The 16,949-nt window shown below is 38.5% G+C and overlaps 1 protein-coding gene across 7 annotated transcripts in view; it reads left to right on the top strand.

Moving 5' to 3' along the window:
- The window catches only part of RHOBTB1 (Rho related BTB domain containing 1), a 124,300-nt gene that overhangs the window by 1,094 nt on the left and 106,257 nt on the right, over window positions 1-16,949 (top strand). For 5 of the 7 annotated variants that reach the window (XM_086679795.1, XM_086679787.1, XM_086679792.1 and 2 more), the window contains exon 2: window positions 14,337-14,436. The gene's annotated coding sequence lies outside the window, so the exon portion shown is untranslated. Of the gene's footprint in view, window positions 1-21; window positions 152-14,336; window positions 14,437-16,949 lie in introns of all 7 variants that reach the window. The other 2 variants (XM_086679793.1, XM_086679786.1) reach the window with 1 other exon arrangement.

The following is a 16,949-nucleotide window of genomic DNA, read 5'->3' as shown; positions in this document are numbered from 1 at the left end:
TGATTTTTCTTGGTTTGTTAGCTCTGAAAGCCCCAGGCTGTAAAAGGTTTGGGTCAACAATGAGACTGATCCACGGAGGCTTTCGTGCCCTGCTCTCCAACATCTCTGGTATCTGGAGGAGGGGCAGATTGGAGGATCCGAAAAGTCTGAAGTGAGTGTTCAAAGGAGCTTAGCGTTTTTAACTTGTGACTTTTTGAAAAAAGGAAATACACTCTTTTAGTTTGAGTTAGGTTTATTCTTTTAATATACATGCATTCATCTTAAGAGAACTGATGATGGCATTACATAGTGAGTCCAGTAGGTATGGCATCATTAGAACTAAAAACCAAGTTTACTGTGTAGTTCTAGAAAAATTGCTTCCTTACGTGTTTTTCTATGTCTCTATTACTGGGATGCAGCTTTGTTGGGAACGCTGTCAATAATCACCTTGGTGTCTGTGAGGTTTCCCCTGGTGTTGGCCACCTGACCCCAGACAGAGCCCAGTATGTACCCTTTTTGTAATACTGTGTTTCTGGTGGGCACGAACCTGCTTCCAGGCCTCTAGCCTTGGTCCCTGGTGAGAGGAAAAAAGTATCAAAAATGTGCTCTTGGCAAGTTTGGGAGCAAGGAAGAATGCTGTAGATTTTTTTCCCCATTAAAGTTTTCACGAATTGGCAATTTAAAACCCAAAGCATTGTTTACCACCTGTCAGACTCACTCGTAAGTGTAAGGATTAACTAATAAAAGATTTGTAAAATGCTTCCTGAATATAAAATTCCATAAATATGCAAAATAGTAATAATCCACCCATTGTTAAATTTATGTAGCTGCTTCTGCCATGCATACAAGACGATTTAGAATGCATGTTTCCTGTCAATTAAACAATGAGTTTGGAGTAAAATAATGAGTTCAATTCACATCCTATGAAACTTTGAAATAAAATTTCTCCCATAAGGCACCATCGGCAGAGAATCATAAAGTAAGCAGCATTTCAAAAAGTTATATATGGAATGGCACTTACCTTATGGCTGGGGGGAAAGGGACCCAGTGAACTTCTGAAACTAAGAAATATTCAGCCCTGGTTCGAGTGTGCCTGAACCATAAATATTCCCTTATGTTTTGGGGAATTCTAAGGAGAGAGCAAACAGATTTTGTGGCCTTATAGATAGTCCACTTTAATCCACGAAATATGCCTCTCCATATTTTAAGGCTGAAGTTCAATCTGTGGTTTTGTCCATAATGAAGAAAATCTTTATAGTTACTTGGATAAATTATTCATTCTTCCAATACCATGGGCTTGGTTTTTAAGCATCCTTAATATGAGCAATTATTTTAATATCCTGCAGATAATTAGATTAATTTGTTCCCAGTGGATTGAGTGACATGGTAACATCATATTTTTCTCTTTACATGTATTTAATAATAAAGTACGTCGTTTTTTTGCTTACTGGTTTCCTAAAGTAAAACCTGCTTCTTACATGCTAATTTTAAGTATAAATATTACTATGGATGGTCTTCGCTGTCTTATGAAGACAACTCTAGATTCACCACTAACAGATTAAGCTCTGAGCAAAACCATGAAGTTGGGAATGTCTTTCCTTGACATCTTCCCACCTTCAGTGGCCTTTTCTTCTCATTTTCTCCACTCAGCTCTCAGATGGACAGCCGCTAAACAGGCCCCAGCCCAGTATTCCAGAACTTCTCCTCTGCCAGCACTCTTCCTTTATCCAAGTAACTTAACCTCTGCCCTACTTATTTTCCAACAGCTTGGTATGGGTGAAAGTGCACTAGGTGAAAAATCAAAAGAGTTTGCATTTATCAGGCAGCTATGATACATCAGGCACTGCGCCACCTTATCTCATTAAATCCCTGATGCAGCAAATGTCATCCATATTTCACACAAAAGAAAACTGAGTCTCAAAGAAGCTCTGGTCCCCAAGGACAAGCAAAGAGCCAGGATTTGAAGCAAAGCATTGTGGTACTTACTGCTGCATTGTGAGCCTGATCCCTAAGAAGGGCTTATATTCTAGACTAAGGCATGGAAGAGTTCTCCCACTATCTGGCCATTTGACCTTAAACCCTCTGGGCCTTTGATTTCCTTTCTCTAGTTTTGGATTAAATGATCTCTCAGAGATGGAAAGGATATTTAGATGCCCACCACATTAAACTATTCCTCCCACGGGCTTCCAGAATATTCTTCCCTGCCCTGACCTTTTCTCCAACCCCCTCCTTGGTCTTTTTTCCTTCCTGTGGGTCCAAGTATATATCACCTCCTCCAAGAGACTTTTCCTAAATACTCTTCTGTTGTTTTCTAGCTCAGGCCTAGTGATCCCTTCTAACACTGATGACCAACTGCACTTACTTTATTTACACATCAGCATATATGTGGTTGGTGTTTTTATCTTCTCCTCCATCATTCCCACCATCAGACTGTAAGCCATGTGAGACCAGAGCTCCTCTTGTCTGACTTTTTCCATTATTGTATTCCCAAGGTGACACAGTGCACATAGTTGATGATCAATTAGTATATGTTGAATAATTATGAATTATATGATTATAATTCTATAATGAATAATTATTTCCTACAAAGGACATGTGCTAATGGCCAGTATATCGTCCCATCCCTGGGAAAACCTAAATGAAGTATCACCAGTCTTACACTGTTACAGTGAGCCTGAATTATGAATGGGGATCCAAGTATAGCAACAGAGACGGCAGGACAACCCTGGGACACACAGGACAAGCAGACACACTGAACATGGTCCAACCCCCATACTTTACAACAGAGAAATCTGAACCTCAGAATGATAATAAAAACTTGGGTTTAGAAGGGCATTGGAGACCATCCAATGGTCCAAACCATTGTTTTATTCATGAGGACACACAGAACATAAAATATGTAACAGATACATCCTGACTTCCAGAACAGCACACCTTTCACCAAGGAGTCAAAAATCTCAGGGACCACCCAATGAACAGGGGAAGGGAGCTTTAGGTAGTGATGCTTTTTCCCCCCAGAAATTCCAAAGAGGCTTAGGTTTCCAGACCAATCCTGGATAGCAACATTAGTACACAGCAGAACATTCTACTTCAGATAATCTAAGTTTTAAATTTTGTATGGCCTGTATAAATTTCAGTAACTCATTTACTATTTTAATGATCCACCAGGCAGACTTTTAATACCTATCATTAGTTTACCAGTTCTGTTTAAATGCTGGAGAGCTCCAAATGGCAAAACGACAGTGCTGAGCACTTACCACTACCATGATAGATTCAAGATACATTTAAAAGATGATTGATATTTTGAACTCCAAATGATGATGGCTTGTTTTTAAGGACTAAAATAACTTTTCTTCTCTAACTTAAAGAGCAATCCTTGCTAGAGTATTACATCCCATAAAAAAGCAGTCCTTAAACTTTAGAGGGCATAAAAATCATCTGGAAGGCTTTTTAAAAACCCAGATTGCTTAGAGCCTTTCTGCACATTTCTGAATTAATAGGTCTGAGATTGGACCCATTTTTAACACCTTTCGAGATTTTCTCAATCAAATAGTCTGAAGACCTCACTTTGAGATCCAGTAATTATTTTAGTATGTTTTGATTTTCCCAGATTCCTTGCAAAACGTTTTTTTTAAACAAAGATAATTGGGGAAGATGTGTAATGTGTTTCAATCTAGCAAACAGCATACTGGGTATGATGGGAATCTGTTTCCTTGTAGCCAAAGCCATGTATGTAAAACCATGATATAGTTACTATGTTTGATACTGGCCCCAAATCAGGAACATTCCAAAATATTTCTATTGGACTGCAAAAGTAAATCAGTAATTAGCAATAAAGGTTAAGTGTTAAGTTCTGTGGAGCAATAATGAAGCCCCTGCCCTCTAGATGACTATATTCAGTATAGTAGAGAGATACGATTAATATCCACAAAACATTCAAGGACAGAGTTGCAGATCAAGCACAGGATGCCCGGTTAAATTTGAATTTCAAATGCACAAATCATGTTTTAGTATAGGCATGTCCCATATATTTTTACTTGCTAAATCTGGGAACCTTGCTCAGTGAACATTAGCATTTAATGTTATTAGTTTCCAGGACTTGGGTTGGGGCGGCGGGGGGCAGGGAAGGGGGGGTAGTAATGCTGAGTGGTTGTTAAGTTTTGATAAACTGATAAAAGCTCTGAATGTGCTCCTGAGAGCACTTTCCGACAGAATGCTCATACTATTCCATGGACCCCCCCCCCCCCCACCCCAGGCTGCCAAAGCCCTTGTGGACATCAGAGTCATCTGCAGTGTAGACAGCAGAGGCCAGCTCTTCAGACTACTTAGGTTGGTGAGTCTGGAAGGTAGCTTGGAAAAGTGGAATGTGAACTGGGCCATTAAGAGAAGAAGAGTTTAGCTGTATTGTGGGTTTAAGAGACTTCTTAAAGCTTTCACAGAAGGCAGGTTCCTTTAGGCTTTGAGGGTATTTAGTAAGGAATATGGAAAAATTAGCTTGGGCTGGTTTTTGAAAGCCCAGCTTGTGGACAGCCTTAAATTCTAAAGGGTTTAGACTGCCTATCCTGGGAAAAAGTGTGTCTTTACTGATGTGTCAGTTAGGGATGAGGATCAGACAAAGGGAGATCACAGAGAGAAATTGCAGGCAGCCTCAGCTGTAGGGTCAGTAGGCCTGGTGTAAGCTCCTCCATTAACAAGCTGGGAAGCCTTCTGTGTGTGTGTGCAGTTTCCCTGGGCCCCCATCTCCTAAGCTGGGAATTGGGAATAATAAAAGGAGCTGCTAATAGGGTTGTAGTGAGGGTAAAATGAAGTTGTACGGTGCTTGGCACAGTGGGTGACACAGCATAAATATGCGATAATATAACATAATATAATCAGGGTTCCCCGGGGCTATGATCCACTGCTCCTGCTGCTACTGCCCTTGTTATTATTGAAGGGGGCGTGGTCGCCCAGCAGCCTGCAAGAGCGGTTTCAGGGGGAGTAAAACAAGAGAAAAATGATTGTTTGATCTGGATTTGGAGAAAGCTTTAAAATGTCCCTTTTCCAAGTTAAAATTTCTTTATCAAAAATTGTGAAGGCAGAAACTGGTTAGTAAAATAATGTTTGTACTTCTGAGGATTTTAAAATAAATACATTCAACTCTTCATTATTTTTCCTAGAAGAGGGAATATTAAGGACAATCTAAATCATATACTCTGATCCCAAGTCAAGGAGACGTTTTTTAATTGCATGTGTTACTCTTAATAGATTTGCCATCTTACCTATATCATTTTGGCTAATATTTAAATTAATTTGCACATGATAAGCTCAGACTAATCATTCAAAATGCTCCCCAAAGCCATTTAAACTGCAAAGCGGATGAGTTTATCAGAAATAATTCATGAAGCAACCTGCCTCCACAGAGCTGACTGAGAACACCGAAGATGGGACCATAAGGGCTCTGGGGTCAGACCATTGAGGTTCCCATCCCTGCTGCCTCCTGTGACTAGCTTTGTGACCACATTGCTTTGCTTCTCCAAACCTCAGTTTCTCCCAATCTGTAAAATAGAACTAATAATCTCCCTTACCTTCAAGGGCATGGGCATAGAGTTCTCACGTGGTTTCCGGTACCCAGTTAAGCGTCACATAGAATTCTGTGACCTCAGTGTCGTCTTCATCTTATCAGTATATTATTTAATATGTGCATAAAGAATTTATTTCAGGAAAACATCTAAAAATGTGAGAGATATTTATGATCTTTAGTCACATCTTAATTTATTTATTTATACAGCAAGGGCTATTTGGAGCATTTTCCAAACCACAGAGTACAGTGTTCTTATTTCAAAGAATTTCTAATCCCAATTTTCATTATGTGTTGCTTTCTCCAGCTCATCCATCTTCAACTTTTACAGGGTGATTGGTGCCTTTCTAGAGAGCTTTGGGTTTCAAACTATATATTAAAGCGTCTGGGCCCTAGAATTTAGTTGGCTCATAAACCTACAGTACAGAACAATAAGGATTGGTTTAAGGTACATTATAGTTACATGTATGGCAGTTATATTTTATTTGGTCTGTGCTGAGCACCTTGAGGGCATGTCCCATTGTGCCTTCAAGATGGTAGACTCAAATATTTATTGAATGAATTTAGTGTATAGTAAAATACATCGCGTTCTTTTTCTGAGGATACTTTTCCCTCACATTAGGAATTTTAACTCCTAAAAGAATGAAAACAAGGAAAAGACTTCTAACTTTCATGCATAAGATCATTAGTCTGATATTTCTAGACTGAAGTACTGAAAGTGAATTCGGAGATCTACCATTCATATTTCTATTTCCTAGAACAACATTTCCCTTAAGGTCTTCACATTAGCTGCTCCCTCCATCTCAAATGTTCTCCCCTCAGATATTGCTTATGTTCATTTTTTTGTTGTCTATTCTCATCCCCACTGGACTAGAAGCGCCCTGTGGTCAGAGGTCAAGCCTACCTGTTTACTGCTGTCTACTGCTCTAAATGCTACTGAGTATCTATTACAGTGCCAGGCACTTAGTAGGCAGTCAGTAAATATTCTGTCAATTAGTTGAATGTCAGAAGACCAATATTTGGTCTTCTACTGTCATCCCACTGCAGAGCAGTAATTTTTTTATACCTTTTGGGTCAAAATCACCTTTCAGAATTGGATTAAAATCATGAAGTGCCTCATTAATGAAATTTTACATGCTCAAAATTTTGCACATAATTTGAGTCCATGGACCACAGGTTAGGAATCCCATTCTAAAAAAAATATATATATATATGTATATATATATATATATTTAATATTTCAGTTAGATTTTCTTTATATATATGTATATATATGTATATATATACATATATGTATGTATATATATGTATATATATAAAGAAAATCTAACTGAAATATTAAACTAAATATCACAAAAATTTAATTACTACGAATCCCAATGTGTTAATATTCATGCATCTATAGTAATACTATCGTAATAAATTATATGTTGCCTTGGGAAAATTGTGCAACCCTCCAAAGGGAAAAAAAAGGCTATCTATAAATGTTGAATGTTTTATTTATATGCTGGAAAGGATTTAAGGCTTATAGAGAAAGGCTAATAAAAATACATACTGTACAGCAATATAAAATATATTTCAAATAGGTATGAAAAAATAAGTCAAAGGAAAAAAATAAGGCTAAGAACATAAGATGGGGCCAGTAGAGAGATTCATACTCAAAATTTATGCCATGAAATTCAACACTCTTGCTAGAAGATAGTAACAAATTTTGTTCTCAGTTTTTTAGCAGCCAATGTGAAGGAGAAAAATATAATCAGTTATGTCTTGCAGAGGGCCATATTTTATATATACTTAAATATGAATACCTGTATGTGTATTTAACAGCAAACTGGTTCTTAAAAGAAGGAAGTTTTATTATCATAATAAGGAATGGTGATTATATTTCCAACGTTTGTTTATGGCAAGTGTCTTCGTACCTGAGCTTGAAATAACCTATAAGAAATGTTCACAAATAACTGGCACTTTGGACATTTATGATTAAGATGTAATAACCTTCTGTTCTTTTTGTTAGCAGGTCTTACAGAAAGAAGCCTCCTTAGGGCAGTAAGACCGCATGAACTAAGAAGGGGAGGGGTGGGGACAGATGAGGAAAACCGTTTTCTCCACTGTCTTATACCCCATCACTTCCTTATCCCCCACCCTTTCCTCTGCTGCACACTATTTAAATAAGGTGCCTGAAGCTCTCTTTCTCCCCTTTAAGGCATATGCACCTAGGATGTTGACTAATGTAAGTTATTCCCCCTAACCTTAGTTTCCTTGGATAACAGTCTGTCAGGGACTTCTACGCCTTCTCTGAGAGAGCAAATACAATAACTAGCTTCTCAGAACATTATGTGGATTTGTGGCATTCTCTGAGGGGCTATAAATGGATCACATTGACAGCTTTATTTGTCATTCTTAAATGGAATGTGTTTTTCCCCCTTTGAGTTAAATCAAAATCAGATGGCATTTCTTATTTCATTGTGGAATGTTTTTAGTCTCATAATTGCAAAATTACATTCATAACTGATACTATGCTAATTTACAAAATTTGTGTTTTATTATTGGGGAGTTCCTATTTGGAAAGTAAGTGAGGGAAAACAACTTATGCAACATTTTCAGTTTGCCTATTTATTGAGATCCTGATATAGTTGCTAGAATTCTGTCGCCATATGGAAGTAGAGACAATTATATTGCATGAAATGACATGGATTTTAGAAGGAAGGATATAAAAAGGCATAACCAGCAGAATATCCACAATCCAGAGACTAAAACATTCTTGAAACCTCTTCTCTCTTTTGCCTCCCCAGCATGTCCCTGGTCTCAGTCATCCCTTCCTCTCCTTGCAATGGCTCTTGTTCAACATATGCAGGGGCAAAAATCTCAAGAATAGGGTTGGCAAGTACTACTTTCATACCATGGCATACTTCTTACATGCTAAAGCAGTTGCTTGGGCCCAAGTGAAGTTTTTCATTCAAAAAATCCCTATCAACCTTAGCTTGACAATAGCTAGGCCTCCAGGATCCTGTGAGTCTTCTTTAACATATGAATATCCTTTTGGACACTTCCTCTAGTCTTTACCTCCCCTAACTCCCAAGTATACAATCAATTGCTCTTCAGAATCCCAGGGCAGCTCTTTCTGCCCATGGGTCCTCTCCCCATGCTTTAATAAAACCACCTTTTGTACCCAATTAAACAAACAAAAAAATCCCCGTCACTTCCATCTACCCACTACTAAATCTGTATGAGAAAGGAAGCCCTCCTACTTTAATTTCTTAAATCCTCTAAAAGTTCCCAATGCTCTTTTACTGATCTCAATACTGTGCTTATCTTTAGAATTTTCAAACGCTATGCAATGGGTAGGCTTTTCTCGCTGAATTTATATGTGTTTATTTTCATACTCATTTTATACACATGCCTTTGATAAAGTCAACTTTACTGAGTACCCACTATGTCTGGACTCTCAGCATACAATGAACTGCATCAGGTATCCCCTGCCCTCATTGGGCCTACAGGCTTGTGGGGAAGACAGACAATAAAAGGATGACACAAATAGGTATGAAACTGACACTCTTCTACATATGCCACAAAGAAGAGACACAAGGTTCTGGAAAATGAGATCTAAATGATAGGAGTCAACTAGACAAGGAGTACAGGCAGAAGGCATGACGTGGAAGGGGTGGAAAGCCATGATGTATGGAAAGCAGAAAGAAGAAGCAATGTGAGAAACTGGAGGAAAATCAAGTGGTTGGAGTACAGAGGGCAGGGGTGAACAGCTGGAGTCCAGAGATGTGATCAGGGGCCATCACCATGAAAGGCTTTTTAGCCATAGTGAATAATATGTTTTTATCCTAGGGACCAATGTGAAGGTTGGGGGAGGGGAAGGGAGATTGTAATTAGTTACATCATCTATTTGGTATTTCAAAAAAATATTTCTGGGGCGCCTGGGTGGCGCAGTCGGTTAAGCGTCCGACTTCAGCCAGGTCACTATCTCGCGGTCCGTGAGTTCGAGCCCCGCGTCAGGCTCTGGGCTGATGGCTCAGAGCCTGGAGCCTGTTTCCGATTCTGTGTCTCCCTCTCTCTCTCTGCCCCTCCCCCGTTCATGCTCTGTCTCTCTCTGTCCCAAAAATAAATAAACGTTGAAAAAAATTTAAAAAAAAATATTTCTGGCTAGAATGCAGAGTATGGGTTGGCAAGGGGAATAGTGATGCAAACCAGTTAAACATTTTCAGCATAGAGATAATGATAGCATGGCCAAGGGGAGGAAGGATGAGAGGTTCATGATTTCTAAAAAGTGAATGGATTCAAGAGACATAGAGGAGGTAAACTGACAGGCCATCTTCTGCAATATTTATGTGGAGCCCATGAGAAGTGTCAGGTAACGCTAGAGGAGAAACAAGTTTGCAAAGACAGATGCTAAGTTCAGTTGGACATGTGGAGTTTGAGTTCTTCAGGAAACATTACAGGACAGAGCAAAAAAGACATTGGATTATGGGTGTGGAGCTTGTCAGAAAGCTCTACAGTTTGGATATAAACTCGTGACACATCTTTAATTCATAGTTGTGGATATGATGGGTATGATCCATAGATGGATATGATGGCCTAGAGAAAGATTATAAAATGAGTGGTAGAAGAGAATGCTAGGACCAAAGTCTTAAGAAATTCAAATCCATGCATCCAAGTAGTGAAGGGTGAGCCTCTAAAGGATGAAATAAGGGATAGTGAGAGAAATAGAAGGAAACCCTGGAAACTGCTGGATCATGGCTGGGGGGTGGGGAGGGGAAGGAAGCAAGGATTTCATTTCAGGAGGGTGGGAGTGGTCAGTTGGCTTGAATGTGGAAGATTGAGAACTGTTTATTTTATTTAGCAAGAGTGGAGAGCACTGATCAGGAGAGAATTGTTTTGAATTAAAATAAAAAGAAATCAGGGGCGCCTGGGTGGCTCAGTCGGTTAAGCGTCCGACTTCAGCTCAGGTCACGATCTCGCGGTCCGCGAGTTCGAGCCCCGCGTCGGGCTCTGGGCTGATGGCTCAGAGCCTGGAACCTGCTTCGGATTCTGTGTCTCCCTCTCTCTCTGCCCCTCCCCCGTTCATGCTCTGTCTCTCTCTGTCTCAAAAATAAATAAACGTTAAAAAAATTTTTTTTAAATAAAATAAAAAGAAATCACTAAGTGATATGTATGGGAAATAGAGTTATAACTAGTTCTATTTGTGGTCATGCCTGTTTGAGAATATTTCACATTTCATATTTTACATCTCTCTTAACATGATACTTGGGGAGCCAGCATGATAGACAGGAAAGTCATTTTGACATGCTGTTGACCATTATAGAGAAGAACTGGGGTGGATTTTGACAATAGAAGAGTCGAGGTCCTGGGGTCTGAACTGGAGAGAAAATAGGAACCTGACAGCAAGGAATTTTATGAGCACAACACTGCCTGTTCCTTCACCCAGTGGTGCTAGTGTGACCAGGGTAAATAAACCAAATGTTCACAAAGCAGTGTTGACTCGCCTCACCCACTTGCTGGCACCCCTATGTTGTAGAAGGAGGCTGTGGGCTGACACATTGTATGGCACATTCTCGGCAACTTCTTTGAGGTGAACTTCAACTTCTCTCCCTGCACCTGCTACCACACAAAAGTCTGAGCATGCCCACTGGCGGGGGTGGAAGGTGGGGAGCAGCAGGGAGACCACAGAGTAGAAGTTAATACCTCAGCCAGTGAACGCTGTGAGGAGACAAAGGTCAGATTGCAGAGGTGTGAGCTGCCAATGGGAGGTTAAGAAAAGAAAGAGGACTATTGGTAATTACTTGCAGTAGTCTGGCTAGAAAGATGAAGCAAGAGATTGGAGGGCAGCTGGAGAGAGGTAACTGGATGAGCAACCACTTAATCAACAAATATTAAAATCTCTTACATGTGTCTAGTGCTAAGAAAGGCACCAGGAAGAAATTTTCCAGCCTTAATGGAAGATCTGCCATAAGATCTATTTCTCGAATGCATAATGACTAAATATTTTGTGATCTGATTCGTTGAAACAAATGCAACATCTTCCCTCAGATATAAACCTTACTTGATCTTTATGAAATGATCAAATAAGTTTGTGTTAAGATAAAAAAGAGAAAAAGAACATGTCTACCTGTACTTTTTTTTTCCCTCATCCTCTCTCCTTTCATTCCTTCTGTGTCCCAAAGTTGGACAGTTCTGTTACTATCACTTATTCAGGAAATATCTTCTAGAATGGTGTTCTTAAGCCTATGTTCAGAGCGTCTCATAGTACTATTTGATGTTTAGAAATCATCTAATGTATAATTCATAGAGCACTCACATATTGGAATATTGAATATTACTACCCCATGGAAGTTAGAAATGTGAATAAAGCGGTATTCCCCTGGCCAGATTATAAGCTTTATGAGGGTTCTTGGCCCTGCTCTATTTAGAACTATCGAAAATAAAGTCAGAGTACTATAAATGGGATTTTTGTAGTTAGGTTGAAATTAAGGATCCTTGGGTAGGCAGAGAAAGGTACAATAAATTCTTACACAAGAATTCAGGAAGATCCCTGAAAGAGGTAATATTGGAACTGGGTGTTAAAAGATGAGACTTTCAGATAGCAGAAAGCTAGTAAGCAAAATCGCAGTGGCAGAAAACTACTTTTTGGAGGAGCCAGAAGAGCGAGCAGAAATGGTTTGGTATGGTTAGAGAGGCTGTGTGGAAAGCAGTAAATGCACAGATCTGGGATCCTGGAAAGCTCTGCTGAGGAGTCCTAGACTTGACCCTACAGTGACTGGAAGTGTTAGAAGTTTTCAGGCAAGTGGGGAAGCATGAGGTTTAGGAAGAAAACTGGGACCATCAGGAAAATTATGAATCAATGGGGACTGGAAGCAGGGAGTACATGAGATGGGAGGCCCCTGTCTGGATGGGAGATAGATGGTGGATGGTGGGTGAATTTCTGCCATGACAACAGCCTTGAACACGGAAAGGGGAAGTCGAGCTTCTTGTGCACAAAGTGGTTATAATCAGTTGGAGGTGTGTGTTTGGGAGGTGTGGTGATGGGGTAGAATGAAGAGGACGCCAGGTGTTCAAGCCAGGGAGAGGGACAATGCCACTGGTATTAGGTATGAAAGAAAAGTAAATTCAGGAGATGATGGGGATGAGGATCTAGCTAGAAAGCGTGAAAAAAGGTATGAAGACATTTAAGTCATGGGTGTAAATGAAATTGCTTCTAAGTGGAGAACCTTGGTGAAGGCCCACATTTAAGGAAGGGAGAAGGGCCAGAAGGAAAATTTGAGGCATTTCCTACAATATTAGAAGTGAGATTTCAAGGAAGCCAAGAAAAAGCTTCAAGGAAAAGGACTCATGTTGTGATAGGTTTCATTTATAGAGCTGACCCTTGAATAAGATGGGTTTGAAATGCAGGAGTCCACTAATATGCAGATTTTTTTTATAAATACAGTACAGTACTATAAATGTATTTTCTCTGCCTTATGATTTTCTTTCTCTAGCTTATGTTATGAGAATACAGTATATAATACATGTAACATATGTTATCTGTGAGGCTTCCAGTCAACAGTAGGCTATTTGTATTTAAGTTTTGGGGAAGTCAAAAGTTATATGCAGATTTGTGACTTCACAGGGTCAGCACCCCCTAACCCCTCCATTGTTCAGGGTTCAAGTGTATAATCATTTGGTTGTATCATTCTTTCTTCCCTTCTGGATTGGCCCCAAGAAATGGGCTGTGCAGCTGCCAGTGTTGTATCACGTCTAGGTTCACACTTCAGGCTTGCAGCTCTACCCACAATTTACTAATGAGCAGTGACTGGCCTAGAGTCATCAGCAGTCAGTGACTTCCTTGGGAAACTCCTCCCAACTACTGAGAGTGTGTGTGTGGGGTGTGTGTGTGTGTGTGTGTGTGTGTGTGTGTGTGTGTGTTAGGAAGGTACAACAAGGGAGGAGAGCCGGGTTTATATTTAGGATTTCCATAATTCAAGCTTCATGTTTGTCTCCAGGAGTAATACGATTTTATAGCAATAACAACTACCTCCAAGCATAAGTATTGTTTTGCCCTTCATTTTTCATGGTAGGTAGTCATTCCCGCTTTTGTTAAATAGTTGATTTTATTTCACTGTTCGTGTATCCTGTTTTCCATGAAATTTTTTTCCATGAATTTTGCATCAGGAATATTTCTTTGAGGGAAGTAATGCATTTTTTCTCCTAACAATAGGTGTTATAGAAGAAATTATGTTCTCCTTTTACCTAAATTTCCAAGAAATTCAAATCCAAATGGTAACTTCAATTATTTCAACTGTTGACCAATATATAGGTAGCATAATGAACTTCCTTTCTTTTTCACTCTCAACCTTGTTATTTTTATTCATATTTCATGATTTTTCTTTTTGGAAGTCACCCCAAATCCTTAAGATGAAAAGCCAGGGCATAAATGAGTATGTTCACTATTAACTAAATGTCTTTCCAGACATCATCTCACTTGATTGTCAGAACAAGCCATTGACTAGCTGGTCTTATTACTCCCACCAGAGCCATGAGGGAACAGAGTCTCAGTGAAGTTAAGGACATAAAGTTCACCCAGACAAACACTGAGTGGAATTCAACCCTGGGGCATCTTTCTCTAGTGGCAGAGTGGTCATTTCAGCCTATGTGGCTCAAACTTCTGTGGGCAGCTGGCCTATGTGTACATGGCATATGGCTGGCTGGGATAGCTCTTGTTCCGATGAAAACTAATCACTGACATATGAAACTAGTCTTGTTTTGAGCAGTTTTCTTCTTGATGATGAAATAGTCCATGTTTGTATGTCCTCCCCAGATTTTATAACATTCAAGAAGCACATGAAAGAGGCCTCTCATCCAGTATTCTTGATTAAATTATGAAAATGGAATTGAAGCTTATGTTCCCCCTTCGTACGGTAAGTAACTATGAATTTGGGTAACAGAATTGCCTTTCCCCTCCTCCTAATTTCCTCACAGTATTTACAAAAGAAATGGAAATGCTCCTGGTATGAAGGTGGCATGACTTGTGAATAATATCCAGATTTGTCTTCAGAATATTTCATTAAAAAGGAGAATTTCCATTTTTTCAGTTCAGTTGTGGTTTTTATAAATTCTAGTTTAACATGTTTTATCTGGTTTAGAATTGGAGTCATTTTGAACTACATATGAGTTTTGGTAATTAACATAACTCTTCTACCCACTTTATATACACTTGTAATTCTCTAGTGAAAACTGACATGTGGACTCTGAACATGGCCACATACAAGGAAGGTTTAGAACTGCCAGGTTGCTGTGCAGGGGCATTTCTCTTCATCCCAGAAGCCCTAGCTTGGAGCATCCACCCCCATTTGGCCTGGGCACTAACTGTCTTTAACTGGAAAGACATATCACCTTGCAAGTGATTAGAACTGACTCATCCCACATGAACAAAATCGGGTTTTAAAGAAAGGGCAACATTATCAAGTTCTTCTAGGTATTGTGCCTGAAGGATTTAAAAATGATTTGAGACAGTTGATTCCTTTGTCCACCTACAAAATCATCTGTTATTTTCACTCTTCACTATATTTTATTTTTCTTTATATGTGCTAATGAATGTTTAAAGGAAAAATTCTATATGTATAGTTATGAATATTCATTAATAAATTTCATTCATTGTAACAAATTAGGGAGGGAGGCATATGTGAATTTGTGGGGAGGCTGAATTATAGATAACTTTTAAATAAATGTGGCTTTTATTCTTTAAACTACATGTAGTAACTTCAACAAAACATTACAAAGTAGAAATCCTTAAGGAGACCTGTAATAATAAATCATATGAACATTTTGTTATTAGCATATAGATTGGATGTGTGTAGGAGCTTGTAAAGTGCCTGAGGTTCACTGAAAATAGTTTATTCTGTGTCTAAAAAGTGTATGCAAGATTGAAAATAAATGTTTAAAACACCATATATTACCTACCTATAAGTAAAGTGTTTGCAAAGCAAAGGTAAACATCAGCCCAGCTCATGAACAAATTATCAAAAGATTTTAAATTTATTGAAGCCGTAAATTAATGAGATATTACCATGTGTGCATAAATAACTTAAAGAATAAAATTTGCTGATCCTTCTCTCATATGGATATTTGTGCTAATGAATCAGGATCCTATTTACTCTATTAGTCCCCAAAGTAATTGCTTATTTGAAGAAGTTCTGTCTTATGGGTTTTCAGTTAATTAAATCCATTTGCATTTTATGCACACATTTTAAATTCTCAAGTCCTATTTTTCATAAGCTAGATTCAAATATGTTCATGTAATAATACCTCTCATTAAGGCATTAGTCTTTCATTTTTAAAGGAACTTTCAGAATAGCCATATGCATAAAATGGTTATTAATGAAATTCAATCAATATTTTAGAAAAGTCAACCCATTAAATGGTTTTTTTTTAGTTTAAATTTTCCTATTTGTAATGGTGATTACTATGCTGAACATACTTCCAATTTCTAATTTTTTGGTTAGCTTAATTTATTCAATGATTTTTTTTTTGCTTTGATTTTGCATGGCAGTTTTTAACTTCTAATACGCCTTTAGAATTACAAGCGACCTTTTCTCAAAGGGTGGTTTTTTTCAAGGTATGTGCATATTAACTGATTGATCTTGCCAACCCAGTTGGGAGATCACTAAAACACGAAGCAAAGCTTTTCTAAATCTAATACTAAAGAACAAGTATAATAATTCAACAAGTTAGGGATATTTTTTAAGGGTTTGTTTTCTCTTAGTTTTCAAATATTTGAGAAGTTGTGAATTAAAGTGCATAAGTGATAAAAATTGTAAATGCCTTTGTTATATCCAAACTGTAGAAATTTTTCCGTGCTGCCCAAGTTTGGAAGCTTGAAAATGCTACTGAATTTAGGAGAGTAGAGAAAGTAGATGAAAGAGAGGCCAGGAAGCGCCTCACAGGATATACACAGTGGGCCCAGGATCTAAGACCCAAGTACTTGGCAAGGCCAGATGCTGGGAAAGGCATCCAGGGGCACAATCTGGAAAGGTGATCTGGAAATTCAGTTCTGAAATCATACCTAACTGAACTATCTCTACATGGTTATTACATGTCACCCCATTTATAGTTTATCTAGCTTATTAGTTCCTCTTTGCAAAAAAGACACAAAATGCAGAGTCTGGATACATTTGGGTACCAATTCCAGCCTAAGTTTATAGCAGAATCAAAAAAGGATAGAGTATCCAAATGGACAAAGAAAGAAAAGGAAGCAAGGGAGGGAGGGAAAGAGGAAGGATATCCTAAAATCAGGATAAGTATGAATTATTTTGACCTTTTTGGCAATATTGGACAATAATGTACTTTTATTGACATCTAACATGAGATATAAGTATAAAATGGAGAACAATTTTTGATACACTTTAAAATTCATACACTTTATAGTAAAAGA

The sequence above is a fragment of the Puma concolor genome, chromosome D2 (genome assembly GCF_028749965.1).
Source record: "Puma concolor isolate L17-30 chromosome D2, mPumCon1.1.hap2, whole genome shotgun sequence".
Taxonomy (NCBI): Eukaryota; Metazoa; Chordata; class Mammalia; order Carnivora; family Felidae; genus Puma; species Puma concolor.
Note: the sequence above shows the minus strand (reverse complement) of the source record. Positions and strands in the feature narration are given on the sequence as shown.